A 21,143-nucleotide genomic window follows, 5' to 3' on the forward strand; every position below is an offset into this window, starting at 1 on the left:
GATCTCCTTCTAACAACTGCCCAAGTCTCCGACATATAAGAAATCAGCCCTGTTAATTTCACTTGACTTGTTGAACTTTGCGTGTCTTTCTTTAATCATTTGTCCTTTTCTTAGGCAAGACAGAGAAGTGCGCTCACAGTCAAAATCCTCGAAAATTTTACACGGAGTTCCTTCCTCTATCGGACTCCAGGGTCTGGGGATGTGCTTAGCTACAGTGAGTACATACTTCAGGAGATCTGAGAACACAAGTAGCCCCTTCTCCCCAGCGCCCCATTCCTTCTGCAGTCTAAGGGCAGCGGGGATTGTAGGTTTAGAGTTCAACTTTAAAATGATCCTGTCTGTCCCTCCGTCCCCCTTCTTCATTCTCCTAGTTCCTTGAGTTTGGCAGATCTAGCCTAAAGCTACTTTGAGTGAACTTGGAACTGCAGACGCCTCTCTGCGGATTCCAGAAAATTCGTCAGTGGTGAGGGGTTCATCTTCCCGAAGATCTTCATTCTTTTGCAACGGAATATGCGGTTCTTTTGTTTTTCTAAGTACACTAAAAAGTTCTTCACTACAAGAATGCTTTGGGAGCTGCATCTATCTATTACTTTATCTAGACACTTCAGAGCTAGTAGGAAAAAGGTAGTCGTGGCCGAGTGGTTAAGGCGATGGACTTGAAATCCATTGGGGTTTCCCCGCGCAGGTTCGAATCCTGCCGGCTACGGTTTTACCAAGGACCAGTTCAACGAACTAAATAATCACAGTCGTTCGTGTGTATTTGAAAGTTATGTTCGTTAATTCTTTGGATTAGAACAGCACTGTAACTTCTAACACTGTTCCTAGGAGTCTCTTTAACATTAGTCATAACCACACTTGAAAGGCCAAAGCAGTGTGATCCCTAAGGCCCGAGCTCCACATTGAGAAACATTTTCAAAGACCTGAGTTTCATATTATCTACTCCTGGTACTGATGTAATAAGAACTGAGAATATCAATGTTATAAAGTAGAATCAATTGAATTCGATTAAAATATTAAATTACGCAAAGAAGAGTTTAAAAGTGCACTCCCAGTTTTCTTACCAGTGTAATTCCAGGAGGCAGACAGAATGACCCTGGCAAAAGCAGTCCTGCCCTGTCTCTAGATAACAGTGACAATGTTTTATACTGTAAATCTCCCCATAAACAACCAAACCTTGGCATTTTTTTTCTGTCTTTGTGCAGCACCCTTAACTGCTCAAAGTGGAACATGGGGCTGTAAAACCACATAAAATGACAGAGATTTCTGTGAGGCTTGCTCCATTTCTGTCGCTACAACCAGTTGTGCACTGTTATTAGTTTGCTTTATTAATCTCTAAGTGCTGGAGTGATTTCTCATTGAGAAGGCATATTAATTCTACAATAGCACTGATGACTTAACCTAGAGTCATAAGCATGCTAGGCAAGTGCTCTGCCACTGAGCTGACTTGCTACACTGGCCTTGAAGCTCACTGAAGGCCTTCTGCCCTCGCCTCATACGAGCTATGGTTCACAGGCCTGTACCACATGCCCATTTTCTCCATTCTATATAAACTGCTCAATGACACACAATGACATGGTAAACTAAAGGTTTCTAGGTAGAATTATGAACCCAGATCTCGTAATTCCATGAAGGAATTGTGAAGTATTTCCAAACTATCATGTTATTAGAAGAATCCGAGTTAGTTCTATTGAGTACCTCAAATGCTGAATATCAAATCTCATTTTTTCAAGATCTTCTTGTAGAGAATCTCATCTTAGAGGCAATCACTCAAGACACAGGGTATTCTAGAGGGAGGTAGGACATTGTATCCTGCAGGGAAGCTCATTGGCTCAGGAAGTAAACCTCTTAAAGACTTTAGGAAGTCCCTGGAACTGATCAGATATGATGGGTCCTCCTCAAGCATAGTTATAAGCATACGTAAGGGCTACTGAAAGATTTTTTTAGGTAAGCTGAGTTACCTAGAAGAGTCTCAGACAGGCCTGGAAGAAAACAGACCCACCGAGTTGTCTGAAAGAAGCAGAGATCAACTGAGCTGCCTAAAAGATGATCCAACCATCTGTGCTGCCTGCAAGAGCCTGATGAGCTAATTCCAAGTCATACAGCCAGTTCCAGGTCCCCAGCTCTCCAGAGCTGTCATCCATGCTGTGGTAAGTAGACATTTGTCTATGTCTCCCCAGGGACAGTATCACACAACAGACACAAACTACTATTTCAAAGGCTCCCCGTGCTTTCTGGGTTTGTATATCCATACACTCTAACTCATTTCACAGGTTAGGAGGGCTGGAGAGGTGAAGACAAAAAGAAACAAAGATATGTCTGAGACCGTAGAACGTTCAGAAGTTGAATGTCCTTTAAGTGGGCTCTAAGTTCCTATGTCAGGAAAGCTGTCTGGGTCTTTTCTGCTCAGGCTATAGACCAGCAGCTCTCCCTCAGTCCGACTGATCTAGCCTTACTCAGATCTGGCTCTCTAGCCTTACCCTCTGGTGACAGGCTGCAGAGGAATGTTGTGCGGCTAGAGGTTTTAGAATGGGTTTGAGTTGAGTGGGTAGGGGCACACTGCCCATAGAATCTTTGGAGGTGACAGTACTTTTATATAGAAAATATCAATTCTTAGTCGAGGGAGTCAGTCATCTGCTCTCTGTCAAGCTGCTTCCTAGTCCAGGAAGAGTCCTCATGACTTTGGATTTTCTCAGCCCTTTTCTATCTGTCACTGAAAACAATGTACTCTTTCCACAACTTAAAGGGGAAGTAAGTAAAGAGTATCTTAGCCCAACAGATGGGGACGTTGTAGTTTCTCCATCAACATGATAAAAAGGGGGGGAGGGGAGAGAAAAAAATGAAAGGAAAGAAGCTGTAGTGGTCTATACCTTTAATTATAGCACTAGTGTGTGGGGTGGAGTTGAAGCAGAAGGATTGCTGTGAGTTCAAGTCCACCTTGGGCAACACAGTGAGTTTTAGACTGGCCTAAGCTACAGTGAGACCTTGTAGGAAAGGAAGGAAAAGGAAGAGGAATTATTAGTTCTTTCTAATTTTACATTAGGAGACAATACCTCAATTCTCTGCCTGGAGATTCAGAGCTGATTAGTCCTTCCTGCTTGGTCTAGCACACTGAGGTGACCGCAGGGCCCTGAGAACAAAGAACTTCCGAAGCTTATGAGTTTAATTCTTGTCCAGAGGAGATAAAGATGACTCCAAGCTTCTGTTAAGAGAGAGTGAGAACAAGCACTGAGTGAGAAGTGAGCAGTCACACGGTCATGGAAGAGCAAAGAGCACAGCTCCAGAACATGTGAGAGCCTAACCACTGCCACATCTGGAAGGGAGAGCATGACCACTGCCACATCTGGCCGGAAAAAAGGATTGCAGCTGCTCAATATTAGAAGATTGTTGTTTTGCACCCCCCCCCCATTTCTGAGAGGTGGTCTTACTGTGTAGTCTTGCCTCCCCCTCACATCCCCTGAGTGCTGGAATTAAAGTTGTGTGACCTCCAAAAAATGTTTTTGTAAAATTATTTGGCTCTGAAGATGAAAGAACTAGTTAGGGAGCAAGTTATAACACATAATCACCCTGGAAGCCGTTGTGCTCTGAGGGAGACGAAACCGACCTAGAAGACACTTGGGGAAACTAGGAGAACCAAGGATTTTATATGCAGTAAGGATGCATTTTGTGCCAAAGTATTATGCAATATTTAAAAGGATTGGATCTAAATTTAACCTTATGGGTAAATATGAAAAAAAGAAAGTAAGTGACTATTACAGGAGCAGAATGAAACATATAACAAATTTTCAGCTCTGCTGAAACTAGGAATATAGCAAATTATCATTACAGAAAAGTCACATTGCCGGGCGGTGGTGGCGCACGCCTTTAATCCCAGCACTTGGGAGGCAGAAGCAGGCGGATTTCTGAGTTTGATGCCAGCCTGGTCTACAGAGTGAGTTCCAGGATAGCCAGGACTCACAGAGAAACCCTGTCTCGAAAAAAAACAAAACAAAACAAAAAAAAACAAAAACAAAAAAAAAAAAGAAAGAAAAGAAAAAAAAAAGAAAAGTCACATTGATTGTAGGAAGTAGTACATTCTATTACTAATGTAAACATTAAATGTATTTCATACAGACTTTGAAACAGATTAGAGATAGTCTATTGTGAGAATAAAGAAGAACCAAGTAAGAGCAAGGAGTGATGGTGCACACCTATGATCCAGAACTTGGGAGCCAGAAGCAGGATGATCACTTCAATTGCAAGGTCTGCCTAGGTTGCATCCTGAACAAAGCCAGTCAGGGATTTTTTACATAGACTGAAAATGGTACCATAAACTGTGGAACATAGCAAACCCAAACCCCTGCATCTGAACTTCACAACAGAATGTAACTCTGTGGACAGTGTTGATGCTATCATGCAGACTATTATATATTCATAACAAGGGTGAAACATGCTAATGGAATAAAAACTTGTGCCATGCAAAGGGTGTGGTGGGTCTAGAAATCACCAGATCTATACTTGTACTTTAATTAAATGACTTGGAGAGGGCTGAAGGGAGAGAGGCTCTGCTCCAAATTGGAAGGTATCTGAAATCGAGTGTATTATTTAATCTCGTCTATGGAGAGGCAGACTAAGTAAGGACAAGACAAAGTTAATAGAGACATGCTCATCTAATGTCCCCATTTTAGTTGCTAAAGAGGAATGGTTAGTGTTTTGTGTAATATAGTCATCAAATAAACAGTGGGGAAAAATGGCATTTTGGAGTTCCTACAACTTTCCTATCCTCTTTGCCTCTGTCGATAATCCCGAATCATAACAAGGCCTCTATGTTTTCTCACTTACAGTCAGTTAATTTAAAAGTTTCAATGTTTTGTTTTCTGCACCAGTTTATTCATCTTGCTGTGCTTTATACACACATGTAAACTAGTTTCGGTGGTTGTTGCAGGAGAGAAAGAAACCATTCAGCTGCAGGTCGTGTGTAGAGGAGAAACTTGCTATGAATCGTATTTTTTCAGTCTATTTAATGTGCACAGAAAATAAGATCATTTTTCAAGTGCATGGTTTCATTTTACTGGTGGCTTTATTTATTATTTATTTACAGTGTTGAACATAGAGGGCATGGTAGGCAAGCCTTACACTAACCTAACTCCTGGTTTACTTCCTTTGAAGAGCTGAAAAATTGGAAAATTGATACTTCACTAAAACTGACCATTGCGGTGGGGTCAGGGCCTGCAGAATTTTACAGTAGACACAATGCACACAGTTAATATAGATCATTTACAGACTACAGGATAGGGGATGCAGGAGAGACAGAAATAACGACTGTATCTAGAGAAATACAGCTTCAAAAGTTAGCTAGGTCCCACCGAGATTTGAACTCGGATCGCTGGATTCAGAGTCCAGAGTGCTAACCATTACACCATGGAACCGCATGATTACTTTCTCTCTCCACTATGGTTGATCCATGAACGGTAGAAACGCTAGGTTATCAAAGTCTGAATTTCTGTTTGTGACAGCATCTGGTTGAAGCTGCCTTTCCACTACCTTGTGACTACATTTGTCTCTGAACTTCCTGTACTCATAGTTCCTCCACCGAAGAGCTGGGAATACAGGAGTGTGCTACCACACCCCGTTTTTAAAGTAAAAAATGTTAATATATATCTACTGGTTACATCCTTTCCAAGAAAACCCTCAGGAATTTATGTATTTTGTCTGCTTCACTTAGTTCTGGGATATTTTAGAATTTGAGCGAATGTTTTTCATGTACTTTAATACATAGAAACACTGTGTGTATATTTGAGACAGTCTTATTCTACAGCACAGTCTTACCTGCCTCAGCCTAGGCTTGTACTTCCCACCCACTCACCCAAATGCCCCTGAGATCTCTCTCTCTCTCTCTCTCTCTCTCTCTCTCTCTCTTTCTCCTTCCCTCCTCCCTCCCTCCTTCCCCCCTCTCTCTCCCACCCCACCGTGTACAATTTCAGCCATAAAATACTTTTCGTTGATTTTGTGCTCTAGACTTTTAAAATAAACCTCTTCCTATTATCAGTGTAAACTCAGCCCACGCTCCAACAACCTCAGCATTGTAGAGTGGGAAGCAAGGAAGGAAATTCCATGAAAAGCGGGGAATTCTTGCTCAGCAAGTTTCTTCCTCTCCCTAACACCTTCCTCTTCCAGGAATTTTTAAATAGACCACAACTAACTAATTACTGTCAGTACATATAAATAACAGCTACACCCCCAGCACCAGAGCTGGAAGCCTACATAACCTTGAGGGTTGAGAAGCAGCATTTAGCCCGCCTAACAACTACACATAGACTAAAACAGACTAGTACGTAGTCGGCAGGATTCGAACCTGCGCGGGGAGACCCCAATGGATTTCTAGTCCATCGCCTTAACCACTCGGCCACGACTACAGCTGGAAGCCTCTTTTTGTCTCTCTAGAGTAAAGGGACGTTGATCTGGTTGGATAAAAGATTGGTGCTCCCTCTCCAGGAGCATGCGAATGAAAATGCTCAGAAAAATCCCTTTATTCGTAAACTTGTCATCTGGCGCCAGTGGCAAAAGGATTGGGGGGGGGGGGGGGGGGGGGAGCTGTTAAGTCTTCGAAACTGGAAAAGTACGTCCAGGCGTTGTGCGTAGTTTTGAAGCCTGGACGAGATCATTCTTTTACTAGAACTTTCAGGCACATAGCCCCCTCGCTAATCCACACTGAGTAGCGGACTTCATTCGAAAGTAAACAGTGCTGAGTCCAAGAGTCCTCAGTTCCCAAATACGTACCACAGCCCTTCTCTGGCTGTGTTTGGGAAAGTGTTTGCAAACATGAACGAACTTCACTTTCCAGAGTTTACCGAAAATCGCCAGAAACAGCCAACCCAGTAGTTTCTTTTCCTAATTGAATTTTACTTTAAAATAAGCATAATGTAAAAGTCATCCCCCTGTGGTTTATTAGAAACCTTAGGTCACAAGCAGCCAGAGCTATATACAACACTTGTGAGACATTTGTGAGTTACTGCGTCCGAAGCAGGATTGAGGTTAGAAAACCAAGGAAACGTTAGGGACCGGACCCCTCATCCAAGAGTAAGAGACCCTAAGCAAAATTAACAACCATATTTACAAAACAAAACAAAAAAAAACCAACTAAACAAACCACAAAATTCACCTGTAACCTAGCGTAATAAGTAGCCTTTGATCCTTTTTAAAATCTGCTTTTGTCTTCTCAGTCTGTAATTAAGGGGGTTGAAAGTACTTAATTAAGAATTACTATATTACGGATCCGGAAAGTAAAAAGTGCGGGAGGTGTAACTCCTGTTTCGGGACCACACACCACTCTCTGGCTTCCTTCTAATTCTCACTCTTGAGTACTCTATAATCCATTTTCCAGTTACTTCCTAGTCTTTTCCTTCCATTAGCTGGAAAATAGAGGGAAGTCAGCAGGAGAGGTAGTCGAGAGGTCCAGAAGATGAAGAAAATGGTGGACGAAGCGGCAAGAGCGGCAGGGAGGGAAGGGCACACTGTCGAAAGCTCAGTCGCCTGTCGTGGGACCCCAAAGTGGAGAGACGAGATTGTACAAGGATCCCGAAGCGTAGCTATCTGACTTCAAATTCGGGCTCTCCACCAATTTTTATTCTGAATTAATTTGCGGGAAGAGAAAGTGAACACTACAGTGATGTGTCTGGGGGGGGGTGGGGGTGTGAAGGGTCGGTAGGCGCATCTCAGTCACCAAAGAAAATTTCCAGGAGAAAAGTCTGGAGAATTCCAGAACTGCCAGCACACAAGTAATATCCCCACCAGGGATGCACCCGGAGCTGCTCCATGAGTCCGTGTACTAAATCCGAGAATCGACCTTTTCTAAAGAACTCAGACTTAACACAAGAAAATCTCGAAGCTCCAAAAAAAGGGACTTGGCCGGGCGCCTGCACGAGTTAAACGACTTTAGCTCTCTCTAGCAAAACAAAGGAGCTGAAGCTTGGGACTAGAGAGGCCAGACTAAATGAGATAAGGATTTTCTCTTTGTGGTGATTTTCTTTGTTTTACTTTGTTTCGTTTTTGTTTGTTTTTGTTTTTGAGACGAAGGCCTCACTATTGTAGCCCAGGATGGGCCGGAATTCGAGGAAATCTTTCTGCCTCTGTTACTAAATTGCTGAGGTTACAAGCTTGTGTCATCAAGTCTGGAAAGTTGAGATGGATCTCTGATGAGACATTTTCGGTGGAATACACCTGGGGGGTAGGACAGAAAGTTGAGGTGAGGATCGTGTGTTTCGTCTGTTGCACATTTCTGTATAAAGTATTACAGAAATAGGAATATCGTTCATAGAAAACTGTGCGTTGATATACAAGTAAATACTGAGAAGTTTTAAGAACCTGTAAGTTACAGGTGGGCTCTGTGGCGCAATGGATAGCGCATTGGACTTCTAGTATAATTGAGAGATTCAAAGGTTGCGGGTTCGAGTCCCGCCAGAGTCGACGGTCTTTTGCTTGTAAGAGGTGCCTGACCTTGCAATCAGCAATACTCTTTTGTCTGCCTTCTGCTGCTGGCGCCTGCATTACTTATTGTTCTAACAACCGCCACTGAGTCAGCAAGAATAAGGACCCAAAAGGTCTAAAGCGTTCCGTGAAAAGCTGTGTATCTTACTATATCATATCATATATCATATATATTATATCCTTAAAGTTTTCTCTTTTTCCTTCATTGTTTGTTTACAATGTCTGCTTTCTACCTACTCAAATTCCAGAACTCCCTCCCCTCCGCCCTTTACCTTAGAAAAAGTTCCTTGGCAGCACAAAGATTTCATCTCAAAAGTGTAATCAAAATTCAATATACTTTTATGTCTGTAATATATTGTGACTTAAAACAAGGAGCCATGGAAGTTCTTGCATCACCCCAAGTGAGTAATACATCTTTTTTCATTCTAAAACACCACTTCCTTAATTTCCTTGGCTGGTGCCTTGTTTGTTTGAAGTATCCTGTGCATATTCCTAGAAAATTACATGCTATATACATGTTTAATAAATATATAACAGACTATTTTGGTAATATTTCTAGGAATATGTATTGTATAGATATTGAATAGGCACATACATAAACACATACTGTTATCTTCTGTGTTGTGGTATAGTTTAATATGTGGTGGCATCTCATTCGTTATTTAAAGCATGTAATATTCCATAGATTGGTTATACTATTCTATTGTAAACACCTCACATTTTGTTTTATGAAGCAAAGTTGGAATGCATTATGAAAAAGTTTTGATGTAAATTTAAGCACAGACATTCTCTGAAAGATGTGCTCAGAAAAAGGACAATAAGTTTGAGCAGGGCTTCTCAAGACTGAAATCTGAACGACTAAAGGATTGCTGTATATACTTAGAGGATTGCCAAAGGGGTCGCGACCCACAGGTTGAGTACCACTGGCTTAGATTGTAGTCTGTGCCATACAAGACAACAGCTCCACCTCCGGCATTCTTTTTGTCCAAAAGGTTCCTCAGCACTGGCAATACAAAGGGTGGGATCATCAGCCATTGTGTGGTACCCATTTGTAAGGTATAGTCAGGAACTGCCCTCATATAACAAATGAACAATAAGGACTAGGTAAATGAATAGTAATAGATGTAGAAACAACTTGATTTACACCAAAGACTCTTAAGAAGATACAGATACAAGATCAAAATGTACTGAGAGCGGAAGAAAACCATGAAAGCAGATTACCTGAAGCATGAGAACAGCTAGACTCCCAAAGTTCTCTCCCACCACCCTTTACTCCATCCTCGCTCCAGAGGAGTCTTACAGCATAATGTGGCAAAAGACCACAGGAGATGTTAAGTTGAGCAAAACTGAAACAGTTGGAAGATACAAATGTGCAATGTGGAAAGGAGAACTTAACATCCAAAGTATACAATGTGGAAGACTCTTCTCCCTCAGCTACCTCAGATATCTGTCAAGTACTTAAGAAACAAACCCCTGGGATTATGATTGGTCCAAAACGAAGATGTAACAGACTCAGAGACATAAGAAGAAAGTTATTATCACTCAAGGTTGTTGGGGATAACCATTTCCTCAAGACTAATTTTTCTGCACTGAGGCTAGAACCCAGAGCCTCATGTATGCCAGACGAGTGCTCTGCCCCTAAGTTATAGCCTAACCCAGAATTTATCGTAATCTAAAAGAGCTTTAGAACAATCTTCACCAAAACAGCACAATAGAGGAAAATAAATGAGACTTAAGAAGGACGAACAGAGAACTGGAACAATTTAAAAAATAAAAGAGTGAAAACCCAGAAAATAGCGGGGCAGCCCCACATATCAGCCAGCTTTGCCTAAAATCAAATGCAAGTCAATTAGAGGAATGCACCCCACCCCCGCCCCCGTCCCGGAACAAAAAGAAAAACAGAACTGATGAATTATGTGATTGAATCGATCATGTGTAAAACTGTGACAGATGGCCAGTAGGAATAATCAGAAATAAACACTAAGAAACCTAAGCATATTAAAGACCTTTTCTTGGCTGAGGCAAAAGGGTCAGTTTGAGTTCAAGGGCACAAAGTAGAAAAACAACAAAAGAATGGGTCAAAATATTATGTAAAAAAAAAAAATAGAATGCGCAAGTCAGATAACGGAATTAAAGAGAGTCCTTCGTTCCTAGAGGGTTCAATCAGCAAACTAGAGATTTCATTATGAATGAAAGAACAGGAGGGAAAGAAAATAGAGACTAGCTGTGTCAGAAGTGGGATTCGAACCCACGCCTCCATAGGGAGACCAGAACCCTCAGACGAGGAAGTAAGTACTTGAGTCTGGCGCCTTAGACCACTCGGCCATCCTGACACATGCCTTGCTATGATAGAATAATCAATTGTTAGGAAAACCAGCCAGGGCTGGAGCGATGGCTCAGTGGTTAAGAGCACTGACTGCTCTTTCAGAGAATCCTGAGTTCAATTCCCGGCAACCACAGGGTGGCTCACAACCATCTATAATGGAATCGATGCCCTCTTCGGGTGTGTCTGAAGACAGCTACAGTGTACTCACATACATAAAATAAATAAATCTTAAAAAAAAAAAAAAAAAACCGACCCTTTCCGTATTCTCTGTTGTCACCTTTGCCTGTGTCTGTGATATTATAGGTATTTAAACCATGGCTCATGAATGAATGACTACTGAATGACCTGAAAAAACTAGCTTGGATTAACTAGTCCATTCCGTCCTTAATAGATTGGAGAATGAGTCTACATGAAATAAACAAATTAAAAACAAACAAACAAAGCTCTAAAAAACATGGCTTTGCTGTCTGTAAGTGCGAGAAAAACAATCAGAATGATGGCAGCACCTTCTTTTCCCATCCTTTGATTCTCTTGAGGCTTATCCTCAGTTGCTCCAACATTTCTAAATACAATCTCTTCCTCCCTCATTCTACCTGACAAGTCTGCCTGATCTCCAAGGGTGTCTGATGAACTCGTTTCTGCAATCGTCAATTCTTGGGATAATCTTTATTCTTTCTTCAGTCACAAAAAATTATTTCTCTTGGCTATTTAATGTAAGTTTAGTATGGAGGTGTTGAGATAACACTGAGCTAGACTTTTGTAAGACCCTTGTAGTCCCCAAAGCCAAGGGAGTCTTTCAGCTCTTCTCAGAAACTTAAATTACTTACGGAATTAAATTGTTTCTAGGATGAACAGAAGCATGGTTCAGAGCCCGGGAACTGGCAGGGCATTGAGTTTTTATCCCAAGGGTCCAGGCTTTAAGTTCCTGTTCAGGCAACAAAAATCAATTTTGACTTTGGGAGATTTAGTCAGAATACATTAATTATTATTATTATAGAAATTAAAACCTGGTCTACCCTTAATCAGTTATATCTTCCAACTTGAATGATTTCTGGGTTCTCTGAAGTTTTGTGGTCATAAAAAAAGGAAACACAAACAAAAACCCTTCAGTTTAATTATTTACCATTATGATTGATACAATAAAATAAATAAAATAGAGCTGGCATGTGTGAGACTCTGAATTTTTTCTGAAACACTGGAAAAAAATGAAAAGGTAATGTGTCGGGGTGAGGGGTGGGGGTTACGTAGATGTGACTTTTTGAGAGCAAAATAATTAAACAGTTAATTTCCAGTAAAATGATAACCTACGGAGTTGCGTTTGATTATCCCGGAGCTTTCCATTCACCAACTTAGAAATTCCGACATGGAAACTGATGTCTTAAAGTTACAGATACAAGGAGAGTGGTCGCTAAGCTTATGAGCCAGTGGCTTTGCTCCCTACAGCCCAGCGTGGGTTACTACTGCCCCTCCCGATGTTCCCTTATTACCCTGCTGAAGGATGCAGCTTCAGCTCCCAGCAAATCCTGGGAACAGATAAACCCAGCGGTGATTCCAAGAGCTTTGGATAGGGACCGTCATAATCAAACTGGGTGTTGTGATATGATTCAAAACAATTGCAAAAACGCAGCCCCAGGTAGAACTTATTTGGTGAACACCAGACGGACCAAGGTCATCATCCTTGGTGTCCCAAGATAGAAATAAAATAAAGACATGCATATCTGCAAACTCCCCGTCGGGGAATCGAACCCCGGTCTCCCGCGTGACAGGCGGGGATACTCACCACTATACTAACGAGGAGAACGAGACAGCTGCGTATGATGTTAAGAGAAGTCCAAATTAAGTGATGTTTTCGTTTCCCCCTTGTTTCTTTTTCCTTCTTTTTATCTTTCCTTTTTCTTTCTCACTTCTTACCCTTTTCTCCCTCCTCATCGACGCCTTCTGGGCAAACACAAAGCTCTTCACCTGCCAAGAACAGCTAAGACATGAGCCCTTGTTTCAAATAACAGCAACTAATAAAAGATATAGCGTTGTGTGCATTAGTTTAATAAACAACATCAAATAAACATTAAAAGCTTTAAAATTTGACGAAAGAAACAGAGACAGAGACAGAGACAGACAGAGACAGAGACAGAGAGACAGAGAAGATTGTGGGTTCAAGTGCAGTGGACCTGTAATCCGAGCACACCGGAGCCAGAGGTGGATAGATATCTATAAGTACCGGACCAGTCTAGTCTACATATCAAGTTCCAAGCCAGCCAGGGCTACAGAGACCCTATCTCCAAAAGACAAAGCAAACAAAAGATGGATTGTAAGTGAGGAGGGACGTGAGGAAGTTTGCTTGTGCACTATTAAGAAAACAAAAAAAAAAGAGCTGGAGAGATTGTTCAGCCGTTAAAAGCTAAGTTCACACGCCAAACAGCAGACTATTAAATGTTGGCTTGTCTAAGGAAAGGACAAGAATCAAGCTCGCCGGTTAGAGAGATACTTATCCAGATGATTAACACACGGAAACCACGACTTTCTAAAGATGTTAGAGTAACAGATTTGCCTCCTTCTAAGAAAGACACTGCTGACCTAAATAAAGGGAAAGCCATATTATCATGCTTGTGAATAAGGACAAAATGAATATTTCACAGACACTATATCCTCCTAAATTACTATATCTACTCGATATGATTCCAATTAACTTTATTTCCCCCTCTCTTTGATTGTATTTTTGTTTGCGTGAGGCAGGTTCTCTCTATTTCTATAACCTTTGCTGTCCTGGAACTCCATATGTGGACCAATCTAACTTGTCTGCCTCTGCCCACTGAGTGCTGGGGTTAACGGTGTGCACCTCACACCCAGCTATCCAATTAACTTTCAAAGACTTTCCCCAAGAATTTAGTAAACTGGTTGCAAATTGTTACTGCTCTATGTATATACTATATTATATTTGTCTCATTAACACATCCTTCCATGTGTTAAAGGGTTAGGAGCTGGGTGTGGTGCTGAGAGGCTGTAGAGTAGGAAGGGTCCCTGGATCTCTTTGTTCTTCTCTTCAGTGTGGACACCTTGAATATACCGCCTTCGTCTGTCCATTTTTAGTGTGTCTCTTTTAATTGGCTTATTAAGAATAAGTGGCAGGACCTTACTTGGCACCGACTATAACCTCCAAATTGATAACAATGACCATGAAAGGACAAAGACACATTTTTGGGGTGTCCGATACTCACAGTGATTTGATTGTGAACAGAGAGAAAAAAATGGAAGGTCCCTGGCTGCTGCCAGAGTCACTGACTCCAGGTATATTTTTCTATTTCCATTTCAGCAGAATATGCTGCTTTTTAACCTCTGCTTGGTGAAGCAGAAAAACAAGTGTAGATGCCTTGAGGTACAGCTTTCTTCTGACAGAGAAATCTGAACAACAGTTTTGAGATAAATTGTTTGGAATAAAACTTCCATTTTGAATAGTGGTCTTACGTTTTCAAGACCTCCCTGGATAACTAACATCCGTCTTCATGGAGGGTAACTTGACTGGATGCTAACAGAATTACATATGCATCAGTCATTTGTCCCAACAATTCCAGTTCTAACAATTTATCCTGAAAATCTATATCTAACATAAAAGATATTAATTTTTACTCTGTTGTTATTGGAGAATATTGAAAATAACATGAATGGACAAGCATAGGAGAACATCTGAATATAGTAGACTGCCACTTTTGAACCTTGGAGGATTTCCACTGCTATAAAATCAAAAGGCAAGAGGCAGCGTAGATGAGTCTCAGCAGAAGACAGGAGGACAGGCCATTCAGTTTCAGTCTTGACTACAGATAGACTTGGAGGCCATACATGAGACTAATAATGAAAGAAAGAGAAGCAAGGTGAAAATAAATGTCTCTGGTGTACTATCTTTGGTCTCAGACGAAGATGAAGTTCTTAGACTGTTTTTTTGTATCTTTTCCTCTATTAAAATAGAGATATAGGATGAAGCCAATGACTGGTGTGATTTTTTTGGATGAATAGGAAAGAATTGGAAATCAGAGAAAGAAAGGGAGCGGTGCGATGTCACCTTCTTTATCTTTGCTCTACTTCTAATTTTGAAAATGTTACATTTCATGTATGTATAAAAATAACACACTAGAACAAAGGACATAGTGAAAGTGACATGGACTGAATTCTTTCATTTCATTTCTCTCTTTTTTTTTTTTAGACAGACATTCTGTAGCCCCAGCTGGCCTCCAGCTTGTGGCAATCCTTCTGCCTCCAGTCTCTCCAGTGCTGGGCTTATAGGCTTGGGCCGTCATGCCTGGCTAAACCTAATGATTTCAAATGAAAAGGAGTGAGACTGGAAGTGAACGCAGTGGACTTGTGAATAGAGCATTTGGCTAAAGCTCCTACCGCCAGGCTCAAGGGCCGGGATCCACAATGCTGAACCCCCAATACCTTCCCTTTAAGTGACCTAGTCTGGCAGGTTGCACAAAGAAATATGAACTCAAAGGCCAAGATGAATCATTTCAAAGGAATTTTTTGGACACAGGTTACCACATAGCTCAATGTGGCCTGGAACTCACCCTGTATTAGTATATGTTAATTATACAGAATGAATTTCATTGTGGTGCTTTACATATGTATGCAGCATTCACTCCCCATCCATAGCCTTCTCTTATCTTCTAAGTGAAATATGCCTCATTCCAAAACCAGAGCCATAAAAAGGAGAGCTAAGGCTTCAAGAAACATGATTTTCCAAAAAAAAACAGCCCCCATGCCCTGGGTCCCAGGGAGTCGAAGGAACAGGCAATCTGGTACATTAAACAAACAAACAAACAAACAAACAAACAAACATATTTACTTTTTTTGGTGCCAGGCCTTTCCTTTTCCCTACTCTTCACTACAAAAACTGATCCTCAGACTCTGTTCAAAGACCCTTCTGTCTGATCTCCCCCAACCCTCATTATTATTATTATTAGTATCTTTTAAAGTTTTTATTTAAGGCCAAGAGAATTTTAAAAGCTGACTGACTTTTTCTAATAACTCCACCACGAGATGTTTTTACTTGGTTCACTTTCATTTCCTTTGAGGAAAGAAAGTCTTATTTTGACAGTGGCTTTGGTCTTTTTCTAACACAAAAGATACACTTTTCCGCCTGAACAGGGACTTGAACCCTGGACCCTCAGATTAAAAGTCTGATGCTCTACCGACTGAGCTATCCAGGCTCTTAAACAATGGTGCTCTCTCATGATAAAAGTAATTGATTAATCACTAAAATATGTGCCATGTAACCAAACCCTGTTTTTTTTTCTAAGAATTCCATTCAAAATGTTTATTGGTTGCACAGTTACCATGTCTTTATCTCGGAGGAGGGGTCGACCAACTTTAGGGTGATATCTGCTCAGGGGAGCACTTAGGTTATGACCAACTCCTTCTCCTTTTCCAACTCTACGGAAGCCACGAGTCGTGGCGGGGACAGGTTCCAGTTCATCGTCTTCTGTGCTCTTTCAGACTTGGCAGTTTTCTGGAAGCTTACTTAACCCCGAAGCTCTAACCAAACTTCGGTATGTTTGTTACATTTTTTAAATCTGGTTTTGGGTTTAGTACTCCAGACTGAGCAGGGCCTGGTGTAAGCTATGAAGAGTGAGCCGGAACCATAGCCTCGCCACTGTGTTAGTTTACAGTCGAGAAGCTCTGGACGAAAGGTAGAGATGGTCACAGAACCTGCAATACAGAAAATAAACACCATGGTGTTCTGTTTCCCATTATGTTGTGATTCTTTAAAACGTTGAAGATTTCGATATCGCTCAGTTTTCTGTTTCTACAGACCTATTCATTTCCTTTCTTTTCCGATTGCTCTCAGAATCCCTTGAGCAAGACTACCCTGGCAATGGAAAAAAAAAAAAAAAAAGATAGGCTAGCAGAGGATGGTTTCGATCCATCGACCTCTGGGTTATGGGCCCAGCACGCTTCCGCTGCGCCACTCTGCTATCTACAGTAGTCCTTTCCCAGTTATATATCAAAGTACATACTTCGACTAATCCTCGTGTCGATTTTCTGGAATTTGTATCTTTTATCTGGGGTTCACCTTACGTTTTCTTTCAAACCTCTTGCCTAAAAAGAATAACGTGTCTTTGCAATCTGGTTAAAAAAGCCGAATGCCAAAAACCTTTCTAAGAACAAGAAACCCCAAGAAACCCCAAGAAACCCCAAGAAACCTTTCTAAATCTACTTTATTTGTAACGATATTACATTGCTTTGGACTAAACAAATTTAAATAGAATTCAGATCCACCCTCTCATACCACTTTTGATCTCAGCCTGCGTACTGGACTTCTGGCATTCTCTTGTTCTCCCTATACGTTCAGAAAGCCTAATTGTCTCTTCCTTCTCATACTTCCTGCTTTGCTTTGGGAAGTCTATGACATGCAATTGCTCTTATGATTTTTTTTCCCATTGTTCTTTTCTCTCTTGGTGTATGGAGGATTCAACTCAGGGCTAGGTAAATGCTCTACCATTGAGTTATATTCATATATACATATATTTACACAGATGCACACGCGCACGCGTGCGCGCGCGTTTCTTGTAGCCCGGCTTGACCTCAAATTTGCTATGCAGCAGAAGCTTGAACTCTTGGTCCTCCAGCCTCCACTTTCCCTCTTCTAGAGTTAGACGTCTGTGCTGTCCTAACCGGCCTTGTTAAAATTTTTATATTGATCCAGGGTTTTGTAAAATTTCCTAGGTTGGCCTTGAACTTGAGCTCCTCCTGCCTCTGGGACTTTAAGTATACATAAAAAAAAAAAAAATTCTTTTTGTTTTTCAAGATAAGGTTTCTTGTGTAGTTCTGGTTGTCCTGGAACTCATATTGTACAGAGGCTGGCCTCGAACACACCGACATACACCTGTATCTGTCTCCCAAGTGTAGGGAATAAAGGCAAACTTCTTAATTAACCATGATATCTTTTCTTTTGTTTTCTGTTTTGAGGGTCACTTTGTAGCATAGATATGAAATTTCAAGAATCCTCTTGCCTCAGTTTACTGAATGATAGGACTGCACACATGACCCAAAACAATTTGTTTTATTTTTAAACTTGTGTCTTATAGGCTAGATTGAATGGTACCATTTGCACAGTATGGTGTGCTAGTCAACGCCTCAATCCCTTTTAAGGGAGAAGGGAGTACAGGAGTCAGCTTTCCCTGTCTGCCTGCAGTTCTAAGCTCCCTTGAGAGTCTAGGCAGAGGTTATAGAGTTAGGAGCCAGCACTTCTCAGGGTGAGGCATTGGCCTTTGCCCCTGTCATCATCAGGTATCCTGCCTGGCATTGGCAGGATAGGTCTCCATACCTTACTTATGTTCCCTTAAACACTAGGGTTACGGGTGTGCACCACCATGCCTGGATTTACATTCTGAATTTCAACAGAACTTTTCATCTCTTTTCAGGACTGCGCATTTCATTTTTGCTCTTTTCGGGACTGCGCATTTCATTTTTGCTCTTTTCGGGACTGCGCATTTCATTTTTGTCTGGGTCTGGAGTCACACAGCTGCTCTGTTGTTATATTTCCTGCTGTTTACTTCTCTGTCTTGAGTTCCCAGCTTTCTTTTTCTTACACTTCAACACATATGTCTCAGATGCTTAGCAGTTACAGTCAGGGAATTCAAAGGAAGATCTGGAGCCCTAAGTTTGACATCTCAGTGTTACTTAAACTAGTTCCTCAGTAGCTTTTGTGGCTATGGTCATGGGCATATACCGAAATGACTTTAAAGTGAATCATCTTCCAGCAGGGACATAAAATACAAACATTTAGAAGATGCCAATGAAGAATGTTTGTAAGAACTAAATATAGGAAAGAAATGTTGAGTTCTGGTCTTGGCAGAAGACATCTTCATTTTTTAGTTAAGTGAGAAGTGACTTTCTGTTAAATTATTATTCTTTGTATTAGTCTACAAAGAAATGGATTTCACTACAGCATCTTCATACACGTGCATCATTATTTTGTTCTATTTTGTTCCCTTCATAGTCTCTTCCTTCTGATTTGCCTTCCTCCTCTGAGTCCTTCTCCCTTCTGCTCTCATAACAGACACATTACCTGTTGCCTTCTGTAAGTGTGATCTCTCTCTCTCTCTCTCTTGCTCTCTAGCTCTCTGGTTCTCTTTCTCCTTCTTCTTTTTCTTCTTCTCTTTTTTTCTTTTGTTTTGTTTTTGTTCTTTGATACAAGGTTTCTCTTTGTAATGGTGGCTGTTCAGGAATTGGATCTGTAGGTCAGGCTGGCTTGGAATTTCTAGATCTGCCTGACTGCCTCCCAAGGACCGGGACACCACTGCCTGGTAAGAGTGATATTTTCAGTGAACTGCCCTCCCCAACTCACTTTTCTCCTCCTCCTCCTATCTATCTATCTATCTATCTATCTATCTATCTATCTATCTATTTTTATTTCAGTTTTTTTCTGTATTCTAGGGTAACCTCAAGCTCAGGACAAGTCTCCTGCCTTAGCCCCCAAGTGCTGGGATTATCTGAGAAACAGGTTCTTAAAGCTAGCAAACCTACTTATCTACATCAGTGTTAGCTTCCTTTATCTGGAGCACCGATGAGATAAAGGAAAATGGGAAATGGGAATGTTCCTGGGAATCCTCCCTGAGATCTTTTTAAAAAACAAAACAAAAAAGCTTCTGTCGGTAGCAAAAGGTGTACTGTCACACACCGTATTTTCCAAGTCTTCATTTGATAACTCCTTTTGGCCACTAATTTTTACAAAACATATAGTGTACTATTCATTCTTGCTGTTTTCAAACTGCTGGCTTTCATTACTGCTAAGAACAAATAAAACAGAACTACCTATGTCCTGAGACAGGCTGAGTTCAGACTTGCGTAATTCGCAATCATATCCAAGAACGACACCGCTTTGGCCTTTCTTGTCTCTGCTGATATCTACATTTGTAGGCTCATTCTGACTGTCTCTACAGCCACCGAACTGTGTCAAATCATTTGTAGGCTCATTCTGACTGTCTCTACAGCCACCGAACTGTGTCAAATCATTTGTAGGCTCATTCTGACTGTCTCTACAGCCACCGAACTGTGTCAAATCATTTGTTTTTATACTGCCCCCCCATCTTCATTAAATTTGTACATTTTTACAACTGAAAATATGTGAGCTAATAATTTCATTGTAGCTTCATAATTTGAACGTGAAGGATGTGATACAGTTTGGTTGGTTTGGGTGGTTAAGTGATTCTGAGAATCTGCCTTCTAAAGGCTGGAGTTCTGAACTTCTATTCAGTTATGAACCTTTCACATTGATTTCCTTTTCCTTTATTATTTCAAAGTCCTCTTCATCCAGACTCTCCCAGTTCTTCTTTCTGGTTTCTGTAAGAGGTGCAACATCTGTCCATTTTTTCTTCTCTTACATGCAAATGTTGGTGGTTTTGTACTGTTAGTATTTCTTTTCTTCTGAATTTCTTTGAATGGAATCGTCAAAGTTTTGAGTGGGTTATTACAGACACTTGTCATATTTATCTAAAAAAGTTGTCTTGCTGGTAGCTGAGAAAGAGAACAAACAAGTTGAGAATGGTAGGGTTATAAGGAGATAGAACAGCTGGATTGGCTGCACCAGGGCGGTGTGTGCTGTGAGCCGGAAGGAGTTTATAGCAGGGGATATGATGAGTGGGCTAGCACACTAGCATGGACTTTGGAACGTGAAGGAGGGGCCGTCTGGAGACCATTCCACTTGGGTATCAATCCCTTGTGCAGTCACCAAAGGTAGACGCTGATGTGGATGTCAGGAAGTGCGTGCTGACAAGAGCCTGATATAGCTGTCTCCTTAGAGGTCTGCCAGAGTCTGACATATTCAGAGGCAGATGTTCACAGTTAACCACTGATCTGATCAAGAGCTTCCCAATGGAGAAGTTAGAGAGAAGACTGAAGGAGCTGTAAGGGTTTGTGGCCCCATGAGGAGAGCAACAATACCAACCAACCAGAGCTCCCAGTGTGTAAACCACCAGCCTGGGAGCACATAGGGAGGGACCCATGACTCCATCTGTATATGTAGGGGAGGATGGCCTTGTCGGGCATAGGTGGGAGAGGAGATCCTTGGTCCCATGAAGGCTAAACACCGAGTGGGGGGGAATTCGAAGATGGGGAGGTGAGAGTAGGGGTTAGGTGGGGACACATCCTCATAGAAGCAGGAGGAGGGGGGATGGGAAAGGAGGTTCCTGGGTGGTGGGGGGAATGGGGTAAGGGAATAAAATCTGAGATATAAACATAATATCCAATAAAAAAATCCAGTAGTGCCATATGTTTACAAGAGAAGGAATTCGGGTCAATGAGATGGCTTAGAGGGTAAGGTACAGGTTGCCAAGTCATTCCCAGGACCCATATGTTAGAGGGA

At 41.4% G+C, this 21,143-nt stretch overlaps 8 non-coding genes across 8 annotated transcripts; 2 read left to right on the top strand and 6 right to left on the bottom strand.

The window, feature by feature from the left end:
- The first annotated feature begins 624 nt into the window (after positions 1-624).
- Trnas-uga (transfer RNA serine (anticodon UGA)) lies at positions 625-706 on the top strand. The gene has a single exon. It is a non-coding gene; the product is annotated as a tRNA-Ser (tRNA).
- A 4,627-nt stretch (positions 707-5,333) lies between these two features.
- Trnaq-cug (transfer RNA glutamine (anticodon CUG)) lies at positions 5,334-5,405 on the bottom strand. Its single transcript has one exon. It is a non-coding gene; the product is annotated as a tRNA-Gln (tRNA).
- A 905-nt stretch (positions 5,406-6,310) lies between these two features.
- Positions 6,311-6,392, bottom strand: Trnas-aga (transfer RNA serine (anticodon AGA)). Its single transcript has one exon. It is a non-coding gene; the product is annotated as a tRNA-Ser (tRNA).
- A 1,964-nt stretch (positions 6,393-8,356) lies between these two features.
- Positions 8,357-8,442, top strand: Trnar-ucu (transfer RNA arginine (anticodon UCU)). Its single transcript is given in 2 exon segments — positions 8,357-8,393; positions 8,407-8,442. It is a non-coding gene; the product is annotated as a tRNA-Arg (tRNA).
- A 2,248-nt stretch (positions 8,443-10,690) lies between these two features.
- On the bottom strand, positions 10,691-10,796 carry Trnal-caa (transfer RNA leucine (anticodon CAA)). Its single transcript has 2 exons — positions 10,759-10,796; positions 10,691-10,736 (listed from the first exon to the last, which is right to left on the bottom strand). It is a non-coding gene; the product is annotated as a tRNA-Leu (tRNA).
- A 1,718-nt stretch (positions 10,797-12,514) lies between these two features.
- Positions 12,515-12,586, bottom strand: Trnad-guc (transfer RNA aspartic acid (anticodon GUC)). The gene has a single exon. It is a non-coding gene; the product is annotated as a tRNA-Asp (tRNA).
- A 3,328-nt stretch (positions 12,587-15,914) lies between these two features.
- Positions 15,915-15,987, bottom strand: Trnak-uuu (transfer RNA lysine (anticodon UUU)). Its single transcript has one exon. It is a non-coding gene; the product is annotated as a tRNA-Lys (tRNA).
- A 693-nt stretch (positions 15,988-16,680) lies between these two features.
- Positions 16,681-16,752, bottom strand: Trnam-cau (transfer RNA methionine (anticodon CAU)). Its single transcript has one exon. It is a non-coding gene; the product is annotated as a tRNA-Met (tRNA).
- Positions 16,753-21,143: the final 4,391 nt, after the last annotated feature.

Source organism: Arvicanthis niloticus, chromosome 8 (assembly GCF_011762505.2).
Source record: "Arvicanthis niloticus isolate mArvNil1 chromosome 8, mArvNil1.pat.X, whole genome shotgun sequence".
Lineage (NCBI taxonomy): Eukaryota > Metazoa > Chordata > Mammalia > Rodentia > Muridae > Arvicanthis > Arvicanthis niloticus.